The 18540-nt window shown below is 44.1% G+C and overlaps 1 protein-coding gene and 1 long non-coding RNA gene across 3 annotated transcripts in view; one reads left to right on the top strand and one right to left on the bottom strand.

Annotated features, from left to right (window-relative positions):
* The window catches only part of Inpp1 (inositol polyphosphate-1-phosphatase), a 32366-nt gene extending 30615 nt beyond the window's left edge, over nt 1-1751 (bottom strand). Inside the window, exon 1 of one of the 2 annotated variants that reach the window (XM_048456025.3) lies at nt 1402-1751. The gene's annotated coding sequence lies outside the window, so the exon portion shown is untranslated. The remainder of the gene's footprint in view (nt 1-1401) is intronic. The other variant, XM_048456026.3, reaches the window with a different exon arrangement.
* An 11411-nt stretch (nt 1752-13162) lies between these two features.
* LOC146889375 (uncharacterized) lies at nt 13163-18114 on the top strand. Its single transcript, XR_015000101.2, has 2 exons — nt 13163-14747; nt 17580-18114. It is a non-coding gene; the product is annotated as an uncharacterized LOC146889375 (long non-coding RNA).
* Nucleotides 18115-18540: the final 426 nt, after the last annotated feature.

Genomic DNA, 18540 nt, shown 5'->3' with positions numbered 1-18540 from the left:
AGGTGTTTGTTTTTAATTGATTACACATTTAACTTTTGAGTAGTTCCGGGGTGACTTGAAATAGAATAAGACACTTTTTTTTTCTAATTATTATTCAGGGTTGAAATAAAAGAGGAAATGTCTTTATAATGATTCACCCTGATTGCTTGTATTTTGTTGGCTTTTTTGTTTCTAAAAAGGAATAAGCATTTTTTTTTCTCTCCCAGTGTAGTTTTACTCTAAATATAGCTATAACTTAAACCCGTGATAATGAATTTCACACACTACAGAGCTTGAAGCTAGGCTATGGTTACCACACAAGCGGTGGTTTAGTTCAAAAACTTGCCAAGAAGAAGTATTTGTTCTATTCAAAACAGGTAGCTTTATTCGTCTCGTATGATTTAACGTCATGACTAGGAATTAACTTCAAAAGTAGCACAAAAAGCCCTTAAAAATAAAGTAGGTTAACAAAACAGAAAACAGGTGTGAGTAGGGGTTAAAATGGGCTTTCCTGTTGCCTGTATTTTCCCTTGTACTTTCAGAGGCCTGGCTGAGATCATTCAGTTAGTGCATCAGCCAAGAGTAATTTAGGGGTCTGTTTTCTGCCTTACAGTGTTAGGAGCAGACCCAAGCCTTATCAACTTATCGAAATTGGGAATTAAGGGCAAGGAGCCAAAAAATGTTCCATTCCCCACAAGTGGCCTGTCTGCAGGGCCTCAAGCCGCCGTGCTTTTGAAGCGAACACCCTCACACAGTGGGCAAACTTCCACGTGTCCAACGCTAGTTTTGAGGATGGAAATCTCCAAAGGACACGCTGTGCTCGCTCACGCGTATTCCCTGGGTTTTCTTTCTTACGTCTGAGAGTCCGTGTGATTTCACCAAAGCCAGGTTACAGGTTACACCCATGCTGTCCACACCCGCTGTCTAGGCATGTCTCACTCAACCAGACTTGTAAGTGTAGAAAGAATTACAAGGAAGGGACGGAGATTTATCTAAATATGGTCCAGGTCTGTTTATTTGACACTCATTCAGTGGGTTTTCTCGAGGCAGTCAACACAAACCCCTGCCCAGGAACATCTCTCAAACTGCTCCCTGACTTCTTGACAGCTACGCCGTCTACCCGTGAAACCCGGGCCTCTGCTTTCGACCATCCTCAGGTCAAGTCCATTCAACCTAGAGGCTAGTAGCAGAACCGAAAGGAACCAAGCCGGGGAAGAAAGTTGCTTGCTACTTGTCTTCCCGCGCCGATCTCTTGCAGGCTGCTCCTGCAAGAGCTAAGGGGGCCGCGGGACCGACCCGGCTGGCGACTCGGGCTCTGTCCCCGTGGGCACGGCCAGGCCGGGGCGGTCTCGCTGCAGTGGCCCGGGACCTCGCAGGCCCAGCCTCGGAGGCCAGCAGCCTTCGGCCGGGAGACCGACTCACCTGCCCTCCGCGGAGGCGATGGAGCGCGCGCCGCTCGTGGGGACCCAGATGCGCGGAGGAGGAGACGCTGGCGCTGGGGACACCGGGGAGGGGTGGCGTAAGCAGGAAAGAGGATTACCTAAGCGGGGATGCGGAGCCCAGAAGGAGGCTGCAGACTTTCCCTCTGAAACGGAAGAGGCGGAGGAGGGGCGAGCGAGTAGGAGGAGGGGAGTGCCAACGCCGGGAGGTAGTCGCGCGGGGACCCGGCGCCGGCGTCCTGGGGCGGGCGCAGCCGGAGGGCGAGCGGCCTGGAGGACCGGCGGAGGTCACCGCTGCAAAGCCGGGGAGGTGCCCTGCCTCTCTTGGCTCCGAGTCGTGCAGCCCAGTTGCTGCCAGGTCCCCGCCCCCTCTCTTTCCCCGGGCTGGTGGCGTGGAAAGGCGCGGTGACGCCTGTGACTTCTGGGGCGGGTAAGGGCATCCCACGCCTGCTGGAGTCTGGCGCCTGCGACGTCACAAGCAGTGAATTACATGGGTAGGCCAGGAAGCTCAGGGTCGCCTCATCCAGTGTTCAAGGCGTGCGAGGTTTCTTCCGAACCACACACAGACTCTTGGAGAATATTCTTCCTCCTTCATTCATGAGGACACTGGTACTGTGGGTTTGACGGACGGGTTGGAAGCTGTGGAGCTGGACTTCCTGCTAGCGATATTCGAGTCCCCCTTCTAATAGAAATGTTTAAGTTTGCTGCATGTTCGTTTAGTCAAAGTAGTGTCTTCTGGGCATATGCCTTCCATTGCTGGCCAAGGGCCGGCCAGGCAAGAAGACCTTCTTGGATGGGCAACTCGTCTCTCACTGCATCTCTTTAAAGTGGTACTCAGTGTGCCCTAAGGATAGCTGGGAATGGTAGGTGGAAATAGGAATGGATGGTCTTTATGGATGATGGAGAGCAAGGGTGGGGTTTTTAAAAAGGCAACACAAACCTTTGGGTTCAAAGGCGCTCAGAGTCTCCGTAAGTGGGCTGAGCCTTCTGAGGCAGCGCTCCACAGCCTTTTTTACTTTATACAAGTGGGGCAGGACAGCACTGCAAAGCCCCGAAGAAGCCTGGGGAAGAGGCAGCCCTTGCAGGAGGCGGCTGGAACTGGACCATCTTCCACAGTTCTAGGGAGCAGGTTTTCTTGTGGCTCTTCCCCACACCGCCATTCATCTGCATCACTCAGAGGGCAACTCTCCGACAACTAGGAGCCGCTAGGAAGGGAGCCTGGGCCAGTACTGTGAAAAACAGCCTGGGGTTTAAATCGGTCATCTCTCCAGTGTAATTAACTCAGCTGGCTCCTGTAGGGCCCACCCATTTCCAGCTTTCATTTCTTCACAGGCTCGGTGGATTCAGCCTTCTCTCTCAGATCATCTTTTTATTTTATTTTACTTTATTTTATTTTCTCACGGAGTCTCACTTTATAACCCATTCCGGCCTCAAATTTGTGATCCTCCTGCTTCTGCCTTCTGGGTGTTGGGAGTACCCCGATGTGTGCCACCAGGCGTAGATTCTTGGGGTGTCCTTTAGATCTATTCTCCTAAGTCCCTCCTTGCTGTTACTGCTGCTATTAATTATGAAATCAGATCTATGACTGCAAAACATATATATACATATATATATATATATATATATATATATATATATATATATATATAGTGGGGAGGGGGTAGAGTAGGAGCCATGCATCTAGCCCACTTCTGCTATTTTGGGGACCACCTTGCAACAACATCCCAGTGAGCCTCTTACTTGCTTAGAAGCCTTCATTAGTTTCTGATCGCTGGTAATGCTAGGAGCAAGCTCCTGGTGACCAAGGTCCATTGTCCCCTCTTATCTGTCAACTTTGCCACTCACATTTATTGACCCTTTCACCCAACCTGGTCTGGATGTCAGTCCATAAACATTTATAATTCCAGGTAAACCATAACTGTCTGAGAAAGATACCAGGACGATGAATGTTCATGCCGTAGCAATTAAGAGGTACAGGGGTTAATTCGCCCAAGTATGTAGTCTTTGGTGGGGCTACTTGAAGCTGGAAACAGCACCAGTGCTCACGTGGTACCCACTTATCATTTTAATCCCTCTCTCAGACAGTTATGATGTAAATGAAAAGCGTTACCCACAAGCTCACACATCTGGACATTATATCCCTAGCTTGTGGCGGCTCTTTGGATGCATTACAGAACCATTATAGGGAGAGATCTCTCTAGAAGAAGCCAGTGATGGAGGAGCAAGCACTAGGGTTACAGCCTGGTCAGTTTCTAGTCTCTGTGCCTCTTTGGGGATTTGTTTTTGTTGTTGATTTGTTTGTTTTTCTTTGTGTTGGTCCTATCTGTCTGTCTGTCTGTCCGTCTGTCTGTCTGTCTTGCTCTCTGTGACAGAATCTGGAGTTGTAGCCTAGAGGAACCTTCGAATGATGTGTGCAGAGCTCAATAGGCCTTTGGATAAGGAGAAGAGAATGCCAATAGAAAAATGGACCAGAAACTTCTCCAGAGGTGTCAGAGGGGAAGGAGGGCTCTAGGTGAGGGAACCGGCCAGGCCAGTTGTGTTAGATTCTCACAAAGACTCTGGCCATCTTTCCTGCTAGCGCAAGCAGATCTTAGTTCAAATGTAAGGCATAGTTGATGCTGTGGAGGAAATCTCAAGCAGCCTAGGATCTGCTCTCCCTGCTTGTATCTAGATTTGCAGTGAGAACCCGAAGCAGAATGGTGTGGAAAATACGCGTTGGGGCCAGGAAAGGAGGGGGCGTAAATATAGTGTTGTGGACAAAGTCACTGCTGGAAATGCTGCTGACCTTTAAAGAGAACAGCCCGACCTGAAGCGTACGTTCCAGCTTTCCATTCAATAGAAAGGGTTCCTTCAGTACAAGACCGCCCACTCTGAAGGCTCCTCGGCAGCCTACGCCAACTCAGTCAGCTAGGGAGCTGTTTGATTAAGTTCAGCCATATTGGTATCCAGAGCCTGCCCCAGCAGAGATGAGAGGGAGCCAGGCTGCACCTTGAGCTGGCAGCAGAATTTCCTACTGATTTTGCAAGCGTGCACAATTCCAGAGTTAGAGTATTGTGGAAGCTCATACCAAGGTTCTAGATAGCCACCGGAGGACTGGTAATACGGAGTGAGACCAGGCCCCAGGCATGGAATAATATCTCAGTGGGTAATTCAGCAAGCTTTGAAGGTGAAGCCCAAGTTGCAATGGACTTAAGGAGCTAGAACTTGAGATATTTGCCAAGGAATACCACAGCCAGAGACTGGAGTTGGCCCAAGAAAGATCACATGTGATACAGGCAACAGAGCTGTAGGGAAGGGTTAGCCAAGTCCACTGGAGCCTAGACAGTGCCACCAAACACAAGGCTGCAGGGTTTGCAGAGAGGAGCTTGGTTTTGCCTTGGTTCAGTCCTTCCTTGCTATGGTCCGTCACCCTTTTCAGAACGGAAATTTTTGTTCTATGTCATTGTATTTTGAAAGTGGATAACTTGATTTTTATTTACTTATTTATTTATTTATTTTGGTACTCATAGTCAAGAGATTGCCTGCAGTCTTAGACTGTGGGCTTTCAGCTTTTGAATGGTGTTGCAGCTATACAACAATGTGGGCCTTTGCAGTTGGATGGAATCCATTTTTCACGAAGAAGTAGCAATAAGGCCATAGGTAGTGGGTGTTGCAAGGAGGCATTTGTTCGTCCCAGCTGCCCAGAACCTAAATAATCACACAGAAACTGCATTAGTTAAATCACTGCTTGGCCCATTAGCTCTAGCTTCTTATTGGCTAACTCTTACATCTTAATTTAACCCATTTCTATTTATTTGTATATCAACACAAGATCGTGGCCTACCAGCAAAGTTTCAGCACATCTATCTCTGGTGGCAGATCCATGGTGTCCCTGCTTTGGTGATCTGGGCAGGAGAGGAAGGAATCAACTTCCTCCTCCCCAGAATTCTCCTGCTCTCTTTGCATCATTTTCACTTCCTGTCTGGTTTTCCCGCCTACACCTCCTGTCTGGCCAATCAGTGTTTATTTAAAACATGATTGACAGAATACAGACAATTCTCCTGCACCACTTCCCCCTCCTTTTTTAAAAACAAAAACAAAAACAAACAAACAAAACAAAACAAAAAAAAAAACAAAGGAAAATATCCATAGTCCATTTTTTGGGAATGTGGGCATAGTATTCCAGGCCACTTCCAGCTGGTTGGGGTGCTGATAATCTTATGGGGAACTAAAGAAAAATTTAGAGTTATGGTCCTGACTGAAGTATCCTGTGAGTCTTGATCATCTCAGGCAGCAGTCTTGAACCTGTTCTGGATGAAGAACTCTGATACAGGGCAATCTGTTCCTACCGGAGATTTCTCAGGTGGTCTCCCATGATCAAAGATGATTTTTCTTAACTCTGAATAAATCCACAGCCTCTCATTTTCTTTGGAAACAAAAGCAAAATCTCTTCTCCAAAGTAACATACCTTTTGACTTCAATTTTGAAGCCAAGGTATTTTCAAAATACCTATCTTGGATTAATTCTGCAGCATTTATAAGCAAATATCTTTTAGCAGCTGTTGCTCCTTCCTCAGCATTTAAACAATTTAAAGAGAGCACAATAGCAAACAGTATCAAGATTCTCTGTGTATTTTCCATCTTTATGTGGCTTTGTTTTAACTTCTATTTTCTTTTATTTTTTACTTTTAACTTTTGGCTTTTTGAGACAGGTTCTCTGCATATCTTTGTCCTGGAACTCCCTCTGTAGACCAGGCTATCCTTGAGATCCTTCTGTCATTGCCTCCCCAGTGCTGGGATTAAAGGTGTGTACCACCACACCCAACTACTCTCTTTCTTTTATATTTTAAGGCTTTAAACCTTTTTTTAAGACTGCATATATTTTTAACATATTGAAAACCATTTAGAGGTTTTCTTACTCTTTGAATCTCTCTTTACTGTATATCTCTCTTTTTCTGACCACATGGGTCTTTAATTTGCTAAGGAATATGGAGAAGACAACACTCAAAATCTCTTAAGGTGTTTCAAGGTCCTTGCCAGGAAGCAAGCTGCAACAGTGTTTCCATAGTCAGGACGGCCTGCTTGAAAGAGTCAGAGTTTTCCCTGGCCTACCAACCCAGAAAGCCAGCATTTTAAAATGGCACAGCTTTTTTCCTGCTGCAGCTGAAAACTGAAATGCTTTACTCTAGTCTTTCCCAAGCTTTCTCAGGCGTTCTGTGGATGCAGTTATCTACGTTGGGCGCCATTCTGTAACATGAAGGGCCAGCTTGCTTGTTGAAATTCTTGTCCTGCCCTGTTCCCCGAGCTGTTTAGTCCCAAAGTAAAATCACACAAGAGATCTCTATAAGTTATAATGCTGATTGGCCTGTTAGGTCGGGCTTCTTACTGGCTAACTCTCACATCTTGATTAACCCATTTTTCTGATCTATTTTAGTCATGTGGCTCTGTACCTTTTCCAGCTGGCAGGTCACATCTGGCTGCTTCAGTGATCTGGGCAGGAGTGGGAAGGAATCAACTTCCTCCTCCCCAGAATTCTCCTGCTCTCTTTGCATCATTTCCACTTCCTGTCTGGTTTTCCCGCCTACACCTCCTGCCTGGCCAATCAGCGTTTATTTAAAACATGATTGACAGAATACAGACAATTATCCCGCACCAGACTCTGCCCTTCTTTCTCCCAGCGTTCAGTCCAATTTTCCCTGGTGCAGGAGAATTGTCTGTATTCTGTCAATCATGTTTTAAATAAACACTGATTGGCCAGGCAGGAGGTGTAGGTAGGGAAAACCAGACAGGAAGTAAAGGTGGGGCAATAAGAACAGGAGAATGCTGGGAAGGAGAAAGCCCATTTCTCCCCAGTCCTGCACAGACCATGGAAGAAGGGGTGACCTGCTCCGCTGAAAAAGGTACTGAGCCATGTGGCTAACATAAATAAGAATAATGGGTTAATATAAGCTACAAGAACTAATAAGAAGTCTGAGCTAATGGGTTAATCAGTTTTATAACCTAATGTAGACTCTCTGTGTGATTTTCTCTGGGACTAAACAGCTGGGGAACTGGGCAGGACAGAAACCCCAACAAGCCCGGCCCTCATGTTATATTTCCCCTGCCTACCTAAGTTCTGCCCTATCAACAGGCCAAAGCAGTTTCTTTACTCATTAATGCTAATCACAACACACAGAGGGGACTCCCACATCAGGTGGAAATGAAATAGTATGATTCAAAGATAAACTGTCCCCCCAGGGTTTGAACATGTGATCACCAGCTAGAAGCTCTGTTTTGGGAGGGTTCCAAAACATTTTGCATGTAGGGCCTAGCATAGGGAGGATGAGCCATAGTGGTTTAAATTTAGGGCAATAACACAGACCTGCTTTGGGTGGGAGCTCTCCCGCCCCCTTCTCCCTCTGCCCACTTCTCTTTCTTGGCCTGAATTTAATCCTAACATCTACAGTCTCTTGAATAAAATTTTTTCAATTTCAACCCTGAGTAGAGTTGGTTCTTGTTTAGACAGACTGGTCTATACTAAGGGACACTTCTGTCCCTATGTGTTCTCAGAACACAAACTTTTATTCTTCATTGCAATAGACCATGGAGATTTTACATCTGGAGTAATGGTTTATATTCATTGTGGGTATGAATTTGGTTTATTACCATGCGGTCGGTGTGTGGGAATGTAATACTCTTGACATTTCCTAATCTTCCAGCAATATTCAAAAAGTAACATTCCTGCATTGTATTAAGGCGTTATGTACTACAGTATATCGGTGTTCAAATTTTTGTAGTTTCAGTAAGTGCGTTCGTGTGTGTGTGTGTGTGTGTGTGTGTGTGTACACTTGTGTGCATGTAGATCTTTCTGTGTTGTCTGGCTTGGCCTCCTCCCTCAGCCCTAAGGCCTGAAGCTTTAAGCATGCACCTCTATAACCATCCTTCGTGGACTCTTTAGTGAAATATTATTCTGTGTGTCAAACATGGAGACCATACAAATATTGAGGTGCACTACCAGAGAGAAAGTTGGAAGAACTCTCTCTTCTCTTTGAAGCAGATGTTGGGATGGCTCTGAACACAGATTGAAACACAAATTTGGAGCATCCCAGTCTAGAAGACCCTCTCTTCAGAAATAGAAGAGTCTATTATATTCAATGAGATTGGATTACTAGATTTACATGGTCAGTGATAGGATTTTGCCAATTGCTTCTCAAACTACTCCTCATAGTGATTATATTGTCTATCTCTTTGATGAATCTGTCACTAAATACATGGCACCAATTTTTCCTGCTCTCTTAGCTCAGTGACATTGTGCCTTATTATAAAAGAAAAACCAATTCTTACTGGCTAAGAATTCCCCTCTTCCTCTTTGATTTCAGTTGCTTTCCCACGTTTGGTCATTTCTCTATTCATTCAGCATATGAATTCCTTTTGTATATGTTCCGGCCTTATTTTAATATATGTAAATAGTCAAGAAGTCTGTGACGCTTCTGTGTTCCAGAGCTCAGCGCTGCAACACGGCACACTCGTTTATCTTGTAAAATCCACTAGCAATAGAGCACACATGGAAACCCAGCTCCACATGTCACAGACGTTTCCTCAGTTTGCCTTCCAATGCCATACAGCAGTTTTTAAGACAGACTGGACCGTACCCATCCTTCCTTTCTTTCCAGCAACCCCTTCAGAGACTCTGTGCCATAGGCTGCAATACCCCAAGGACAACTCAGTGCTAAAAAAAAAAATCACCTTTGGGGAAATAGTCTTAATATTTGTACTTTCGGATGAAATTTATTTAACATCTTCAGTGATCTTTTCTGATTATGTAATTGTTGCATTGTACACAAAGGTTTGTGGAGGTTTTGAAAAATGTGGGAAAAACATAGAAAAGGAAATACAAACTATAAATGCTGGCATTTTGGATGTATTTGTTTAGTCTTCTGTGTGCATATATGGATGAAGAAATCACTATATATTGTTTTATAAAGGGTCCTTGAGTCATTATACAAGTCCATATTCTCCAAGCCATCAAATATTCCTCAGAAAGAGTATTCAGTGGCATATTAGCCAGCCTGCATAAGGGTCAACAGTCACAGTTCCTGTCCAGTTCTCTGGCTCTCTTGACTTAGTTATATTCTTTTATTATTATTATTATTATTATTATTAAAATTTTTCACCTCCTCCCCTCTCCCATTTCTCTCCCCCTTTCCTCCCCCTCCTCCCTATTCCCCCTCCTCCTCCCTCTCCAGTCCAAAGAGCGGTCAGGGTTCCCTGCCCTGTGGAAAGTCCAAGGTCCTCCCCAGTTCTAGGAAGATGAGCATCCAAACAGACTAGGTTCTCCCAAAGCTAGTACATGCAGTAGAATCAAACTGAGCTCCCAAGGTCCTTATGAGGAGCAGAAGGAGAGAGAACATGAGCAAGGAAGTCAGGACCGCGAGGGGTGCGTCCACCCACTGAGACGGCGGGGCTGATCCAATGGGAGCTCACCAAAGCCAGCTGGACTGGGACTGATGGAGCATGTGATCAAACTGGACTCTCTGAATGTGGCTGACAGTGGGGACTGACTGAGAAGCCAAGGACAATGGCACTGGGTTCTGATTCTACTGCATGGACTGGCTTTGTGAGAACCTAGTCTTCTTGGATGCTCAGTTATATTCTTTATACACAATTGTACCTAATGGGCTCAGGCGGGCACTGCAGTTAAGACCTTACGCCGCTCTTGCAAAGGACTTGGGTTTGTCCACCACACTCATATGGTAGCTCCCCACCATCTGCAGCTCCAGCTCCAAGGGATGGAGGGATGGAAGGTACCCTGACCTCCACAGCACCGACACTCACGTACGTGCATCCCTCACGTAAACAAATATTTTGAAAGAAAAATTATCTATCACTTCAAACCAGCATCAAACTGGCCCGTTGTCACACAGACCAACATAGAATGATAGTGTGCCTGTCATTGGACAACCGGAAGTGATGTGGGCTGTGGTTCCCCAGGTCCGTGCTGCAGAGTTTGCCATCTGTGCGTCTTCTGCTGGGCGGATGTAAAGGTGACTCTATCATAGGAGGCTTGGTAGTGAACGATCGCACAACTCTCACAACCCGGACCGAGTTTAAGCTGACATTGTCACAAGAGCCCACACACTATGTGGTACGATGCTCCTCTTGTGCCGCCTTTAAGCTGTAAATGACCATAAATCAGTCTTAGAAAAGACTGACTCTCATGAAAGTCAAGTTCATCTGCGCTATTAACAGAGCAACATTTAGCGAGGACCCCCTTAACATTTGTGGCCGATGACTATTTAAAACCGAAGTTTGAAAAGGCAGTGTTAGTCAACTGTCCAGACTAGAGGGGATCGAATGAGGTACTTCAGCTAAGAGTGAAGGGGTCAAAGCAGAGGCTGGACAAGTCATGATAGATGTGTTTAGGGTCACATTCTTATACTTGGAAATATGTATTTTTCTTTCCCAGGCCTTTGGGACGTTATCAACCTGGAAGTGTGGGAATTACAGTCTTCCACACGCCTGTCCGCAGCACGTGTGTTCACTGAGTTCCCTCACGTCACTAGAGCAAAGACCAAACATTATGGAATGTATTTTAGGATGTGTTACACTTGTTTGTGCTGTGGAATAGTCTTGTTTAATGATGCAAAGATGTGCTTGCATTCTTTTACGCTGCCTTTGTTGAACTCTGTGAAGCTGTGAGTCTTTGCCTGTCTAAGACCCCTGGTTGGTCTAATAAAGAGCTGGATGGCCAATAGCAAGCCAGGAGAGAGGGGCTGGCAGGCAGGCAGAATAAACAGAAGGAGAAAAAGAGCAGGAGGAGAGGAAGAAGGAGAGAACTCCAGGGGCCGGTCCCCCAGCCACACAGTCAGCCCACAGAATAAGAGTGATAGTCAGATTACAGATGTAAGAAAACGGAAAAGTGTAGAGGCCAAAGGTAGATGGGATAAATTAAGAAAAGCTGACTAGTAACAAGCCAAACTAAGGCCAGGCGTGCATAATTAGTAACAAGCCTCCCTGTTACTTATTTGGGAGCTGGGTGACAGCCGCCTGAAAGCCAAAAGAGTCAGAGAGCGAAAAGAATAAACAACCAACTACATAGACTCTGAAGTCTACGGACCCTAGGATTCCAGCTCTTCTTGTCTCAAAGGAACTGCAGACTGGAACCTGAGAGGGGAAATCCTGGGATGTAGCCTGGGATGCCTTTCCCTGTGTGCCATCTGAATGTCCCCTTTGCCATGTCTGGCCCAGCTTTAGACGAGGAGGGGCCACCTTTCCTGCTGTCCAGCACAGAGCTTTTCTTTAGCAGCAAGAATATGACCAATGAGTCATTTCCTTCCGTTATAAAACTTCCTGGTCATTGTCACGTTTAGTGTAGCGTCCCATGGAGGACTCTAACAGGAGTCGATGTGGGGTTCCCTCTGGTGGTGTGTCTTAATTTGTAATACTATTTCAGTGCAGCTTTTTTTTCTTTTCTGTTTTCAAAAAAGAAAACAAATTCTATTGGTTCCATACCAATCCCAGTTCCCAACCCCTCCCCTCTTCCCATTCCCTCTACTTGCCGCCCTCCCCGCATCCACTCCTCAGAAAGGGTAAGGCACATTGCTTTGGGGAAGGTTCAAATCCCTCCCTACTATATCTAGGCTGAGCAAGGTATCTATCCAAAGAGAAAGGGTTCCCAAAAAGCCAGTACAAGCAGTAGGGATAAATCCTGGTGCCAATGCCAGTGGCCCCGCAGTCTGCCCCTGTTGGGGACTGCAGACCACCAGACTCTGAATTTCTTGTAAACAACTTGTTTTCCTCTGCTCTGAGCATGAAACCCTGATGGGTCTGCAGCCGAAAGATCGTGAGAGCTGGGGCATTTGGGGCATTCTTGTTGCAAGGACGTCTCATGGCCTCGTCTGTCTGTCTGTCTATCTCTGTCTGTGCCTGTGTGTTTTTAAATCGTAAGCCTAGTTCCCATAGAGTGTAGTGTGAAGACCGTGGGATGGAACCAGGGAAGTTTTACATGCCCCAGCCATACAGCTGCCACCCACATTCATAGGGACTAGTTTGGATCTATACTGGTTTCTTCCCTGTCTGGCTGGAGTCGGTGAGCTCCCACTGGTTCAGGTAGACTCTTTCAATGGTGTCCCCATCATGGTCTTGACCTCTTTGCTTGTATGCTCACTCCTCCCACTCTTTACTAAACTTTGGGAGCTCAGCTCAGTGCTCCACTGCGGGTCTCTGCCTCTGTTTCCATCAGTTGCTGGATGAAGGTTCTATGGTGACATTTAAGATATTTCTCAATCTGACTACAGGGCATTTGTTCAGCTGTATTCGTGGCAGCATTATTTGTAATAGCCAGAACCTGGAAATAACCTAGATGCCCCTCAACCGAAGACTGGATAAAAAAAATGTGGCACATTTACACGTTGGAGTACTACTCAGTGGGAAAAAAAATGACATCTTGAAATTTTCATGCAAATGGATGGAACTAGAAAAAAAAACAAAACAAAACCCTGGGTGAGGTAACCCAGACCCAGAAAGATGAACATGGTGTGTACTCACTCATAAGTGGATACTAGCTGTAAAACAAAGGATATTGAACCTGTAGTTCATGATCCAAGAGAAGCAAAGTAACAAGGTGAACCCTAAGAAAAACACACATAGATCCACCTGGAAAGGGGAAATAGACAAGATTGTCTTCCAAAATTGGGAGCATGGAGGTGAGGATAGAAGGGAGGGTAGAAGGAGAAGAGGGGGGAGAAGGGGAGGGGTGAGGAGAACTTGAGGGAATGGGATAGTTAAGAAGGAGGAAGGATAGAGATAAGAGCAAGGAAAGAGATATCTTGATTGAGGGAGCCATTATAGAGTTAGCAAGAAACCTGGCTCTAGAGAAATTCTCAGGAATCCACAAGGATGACCCCAGCTAAGACCCTAAGCAATAGAGGAAAGGGTGCCCAAACTGGCAATGCATAATATCTTATCTTGAATGTTGATGTCCTAGTTGGTAATTCTTCTTTATATATTTTGCTTTGAAATGAATTTCCTTAGTTTTGTTTTCAGAACTGTATACAATTTGCTTATATTTTGATATTTTATGGTAGCAACATAAAATTAATTGTATAGAAAATAATGCATTTATTTCTTAAGCATTAAAAATAAAACATTAAAGAGTTTCCTTTAAATATTTACACACTGAATTAAATTCTTTTCCTAAACCACACCATGGTGTCTCTAGACTGTATGACACCAGGTCATTCTGGTAAAAACTGAAGCCAAGGACAAGGCAGGAAGGCCAAGAGCAGACAAGAGCAAACAAGAGGGTGTCTCCTGTGCTGATTTTTCTGACTTTGAAATTTACCAAATCCCTTCCTTTTTTATCCCAGGCAGTCTCTTAAACTTTTTCTACCTTCAACCCTTTTGGCCTGAGGAATTTTTATATGACTTTGGGTATTTATAAGTGTATATAAACAGGCCTTTAAACCACATATTTACTAACAATAATTCAGAAAAAAATATTTTAAAATAATTCTTTGAAGAAACAAAACATAAATAGCAAAAAAGTCTTTGGGATAAATAAAATGTTACCTTTAACCAGTAAATGCAAATTTGCATACTAATGAGATGAATGTGGTTGTTTATTTCTACATAAGAATTAAAGGTTGGCTAAATTTTGTTGGTTTCACAAATTGATATGGGATTCCCCTCTGTATGCTGTGAATACCATTGGTTAATAAAGAAGCTGTCTTGGGCTTGCACAGGGAATAGAAATAGGCAGAGGAAACTAAACTCAATGCTATGAGAAAGAAGGTGGAGTCAAGAGATGCCATGGAGAACATGACAGAGAACAGACATGCCAGAACCTTGCCGGTAAGCACAGTAGTTTAATGAATACAGTTTCTGTGTGGCTATTTTGAGTCTGGGCAGCCGGGAACAAACAAGCAGGCTCCTACAACAACAAACAGAGCATCTTCAATATTATTCCAGAGTTGATGAATATTCTGACTTTATAACCAGCAAAGTTGAGAATGCTGTTTTGCATATGTAGAAAATAAAATGACGGAAGCCTGCTTGGGACAATTTCAGAATTGCTAGAAATCTTGATACAATTACAAATTTGTTTAATTGTTTTCTGAAACTCAAGTCAGCAATTCAGTGATTTTTTTTTAAAAAAACCAAACACGCCAAGCAATCCACAGATCCACTAAATTGTTATTTATATGCTGAGAAATAATGGTAGAAAAGTAGTCAAGATTTGTTTTTCTGCAATTGATCTGTTACCTTTCTGTAAGAGCAGAAACATTTTGTAGGAACAGTGAGAGCCACGCGCAACATTTGCAAGTCTGAGCAGCAACACGGAGCCGCGGTGACGGTATGAGCATGCACACAGGTGAGCACTGTCAGGAACACCTTGGATTCATCATGGGTTTCATTTGAAATTCAGTTTTGGTCTTTGTGTATTCAAAAAATTTTATTGTTCCCGTTTTTTTTTTTTTTTTTTGCACCCCCATAAGAGACTGTGACCCGCAGTTTGAGAAGCTGGGCTTTCAGTGCCGGGTTATCTAGATACTACTACTGAGGCCACAGGAAGTATATTTGGGCAACCTTGTCCCTCCGACCCCCAGGGCTTAAAAGTAATGTCACTTTTCAGGATGATCGTGTGTATAAAATATTTGATCTTGTGTGCCTTTTCACAGTCTCTTTGTAGAATGTACTGGTAGTGAAATGTTCGCTTAGTGTGGCTAACCTAGTGTTTCCTCTAACTCCCGTGAATGGGGAAAAAATATCAGAAAATCAGAAAGAGCATGCAATTGATTCTGGTCTGTCGGGAGCACAGCTGGAAGATCCTCGAGCCCACACATGTCCAGAGAAACCGGGAGTGTTAAGCACACAGGACTGTCTCTCCAATGGGAAAGATGAGAGTTGGAAATAATTGACAGCCTGGTTATCCGTGTCATCTGCTGGGCCAAGCCATATCAAGCTCTTAAAACCAGGACCAGAGGTGACTAATAGCTCCCTATTGTATGACTGAGACCAGATCAGACCTGTAGGCCCTTCAACTAGAAGAGGTAGCCTATCTCTAGAACCATCTTCTTGGAAGAAATGACAGGTACCCTGAGTTGTATTTCCCTGAGTTGTAATTACACCTCCTTGTGCATTGGGGATTGTATTACACCAGGAAACATTTCCCAAATTCTACTGGGCTTAAATACATTGGGAATAAACTGCCTGCTATTAGACTCCCCGACGTCTGAGTCACGTTCATGATGTCAATCCGCATGAGGTTTTCAATCTTCTCTGTTCTCCAGGTCCATTCCCTGCTTGACACCTATAGGGACCCTTCACTGGTCATTTTTAAAAAACTAACTTCACATAGTTTTTTTTTCATAGTCATTTTCCTTACTTTTTACTCTTTTTTTTTTGCCTTTTTCTACTCTCCAAAGGATTGTGAAGAATAGTTATTTATCTCATTGATCTATACAGATAAATTTTATTTTGGAAATAACAAATACAGCCATTTCTACAGGTCCAGTAAAGGAAAAGAGGCTTGTCGACCACTGTTTGACCTTGAGGTGGGAAGGAAGTACGTTCTCAAGTCTGTTGGTATCTTCCATCTCTGGTCTTCCATCCTCAATCCTTTTAGACGGTCTGTTCTGACAAAGAAGTGTGGCAATTAGACCACAGTGTGTTTTCCGGTCTAAGAGAAGTTCCCTGCACCTTTGTATCTGTCTCTAACTTGTACCATTGATGATATCAGTGCCAAAACTTGGGAAAACAGGTCCTTGATGGTACCATTTCCCGTCAGTCTTTCGCCGACTGGGAATGGTTTCCTCCTTCATCTACTTGGACCCTTCAAAATACAATGTTGCTGCCACGCCTCCCACTGTCATTTTGTTCCTAAATATAAGCAGAGGTTATACATATTTAAATCAGTTTTTCCACCAGTATTGTGGGATAAGTCACCTTTTTCTTTGTGCTTTGGAGGAAAGAGTTGCAGTGTAGGATTTTTGAGCATAATAACAATATAAGAATATTCATATCACTAATTATGTTTTTCTCTTTTCTTTCCTCTTCATCTCCCATAAGGGAAGTGAATGAGTGGTGAATGACTATCAGAAAGTTGCTGAATACCAAATATTTGATCAAGAAAAAGATTTAGAACAGCGCTCAAGCTTTTCCTTGTACATGGAAAAAAGCATATCACCTCAATATATATTTAATTTTATTTTTCTCCCCCAAAGAAATATACATATTTGGAAATTCAGAAACGAACACTCACATGCGACAAAATTTATATTATGTGCTCACGCGTATGTATTCTATCCTTTGCATGTAATATTGCTGTGTATATGTTTCTACAAATCAGCCTGGAGCAACCCTGGAGTATTTAGTGTGATTGATGGTTTGCAGAGGCTTTTGCTTACCTGAGGGCCTTGCTAACACCACAGGCTTCATAAACTTAGTGAACTGTGTCTATATAACACAAATATTTGTTATAATGAATGAAGCTGACCTGTGACATCTGGATGTTGTCTTGTTACTATGTACCAAGGCTAGTATTGAAGACAGTGTAGCCTTTAAACTGGCAGTGTCCTATTTTATGTTGTAAATGTGTGATGTATTTTAATTACTGGAGAATATGACATGTCAAATAGCAAATCAAGCAATGCATTAAAGCTTTTTCTCTAATGAATCTGTTTCAGAGGGACCATCCTACAGACAAACTTCGTGCTTTCAATTTTCTTGGTGACTATTTCCCATCCAGGCTACTTACTGGTTGCTCTCTACAAATTGATAGCAAGGCCCTATTTCTGGAAAACAAAACAAAACATTTTTTTAAAAATCACTTTCCTATCTCATTGAGCACAGACAAGTTGAGCTGGTACCTAACTGGGGTCTTCGCCTCTACCAATTGGTATTCATGGTACTGGAAAGTCCTCTGCAGAGGAGAAAAGAAACTGCCCACACAGTTGTAAACCCTGTGAACTACAATGATGACATGCCTGCATGATAATGTTGGTGTAAAAATGGCGCAAATGTGGGAGTAACCAACTGGATTTAAGGCCCACTCCATGAGATGGAGCCTATGTCTGACACTCTTTGGGCAGTCAAGAACCTGAGACTAGATAGACCATTGGCCTAGGGGAAAACCAAATACTATTGTTCTGCTCAAAGAACATAGCGAGAAAATGACTCCTAATGGTATTCTTTACACCCATAGATGAGTGCTTCATCCGGTCATCATTACAGAAGCTTCGTCTTGCAGTAAGATGGGAACGAACACAGAGACCCACACTAGACAACGTGTTTAAAGTGCAAAGGTTTGGAACATTCCATCCCAAATGGGATGTCTTCATCAACCCTTCCCCTCAGGGCTCAGGAAGCTATGCAGAAGAGTAAGCAGAGAGATTCTAAGAACCAAAGTGGTTGGATGCCTGACATGGGGTTTCCCTCTGTATGCTGTGAATATCATTGGTTAATAAAGGAACTGCTTTGAACCTATAGCAGAACAGGGCAGAAAGAGATAGGCGGGAAAAACTAAAGTGAACGCTGGGAGAAAGAAGGGCAGAGTCAAGGAGAAGCCATGGCACCTCTGTCAGAGATAGAAACTGAGACTCGGAGATAGTGCTGAAACTTTGCTCGTAGGCCACGACCTCATGGTGATGCACAGATGAATGGAGATGGGTTAAATTAATATGTAAGAGTTAGCCAATAAGAAACTAGAGCTAATGGGCCAAGCAGTGATTTAAACAATACAGTTTCTGTGTGATGATTTTGGGGCTAAGCAGTCGGGGGAAACAAACAAGCGGCCTCTTTGCTATAGATGCCACCAAGGAAACAGTGTCTTCCAAACACAGCAGGGCTGATGTTCAGATAAATTCATGGCGACGGTGGCAGCTTGCACAGCAGGACTGATGTTCAGATAAACTCATGGCGACGGTGGCAGCTTGCACAGCAGGGCTGATGTTCAGATAAACTCATGGCGACTGTGGCAGCTTGCACAAGGCCTGCACAGGGTACCAGTCCTAAGTGGGGAAGGAGACATGAGCTCACACCCCTAATGGAGAAGCAGTCTTCAATAAAATGAAAACTTTGTTTTCTTCAGTGGAGCCTCACTGAGTATTTAAATCACAAACAAGGGCAGGCCCTATCCCTAACAGGCCAACACAAAATGAACTCAA

This window comes from Myodes glareolus, chromosome 27 (genome assembly GCF_982192425.1).
Source record: "Myodes glareolus chromosome 27, mMyoGla1.1, whole genome shotgun sequence".
Taxonomy (NCBI): Eukaryota; Metazoa; Chordata; class Mammalia; order Rodentia; family Cricetidae; genus Myodes; species Myodes glareolus.
Note: the sequence above shows the minus strand (reverse complement) of the source record. Positions and strands in the feature narration are given on the sequence as shown.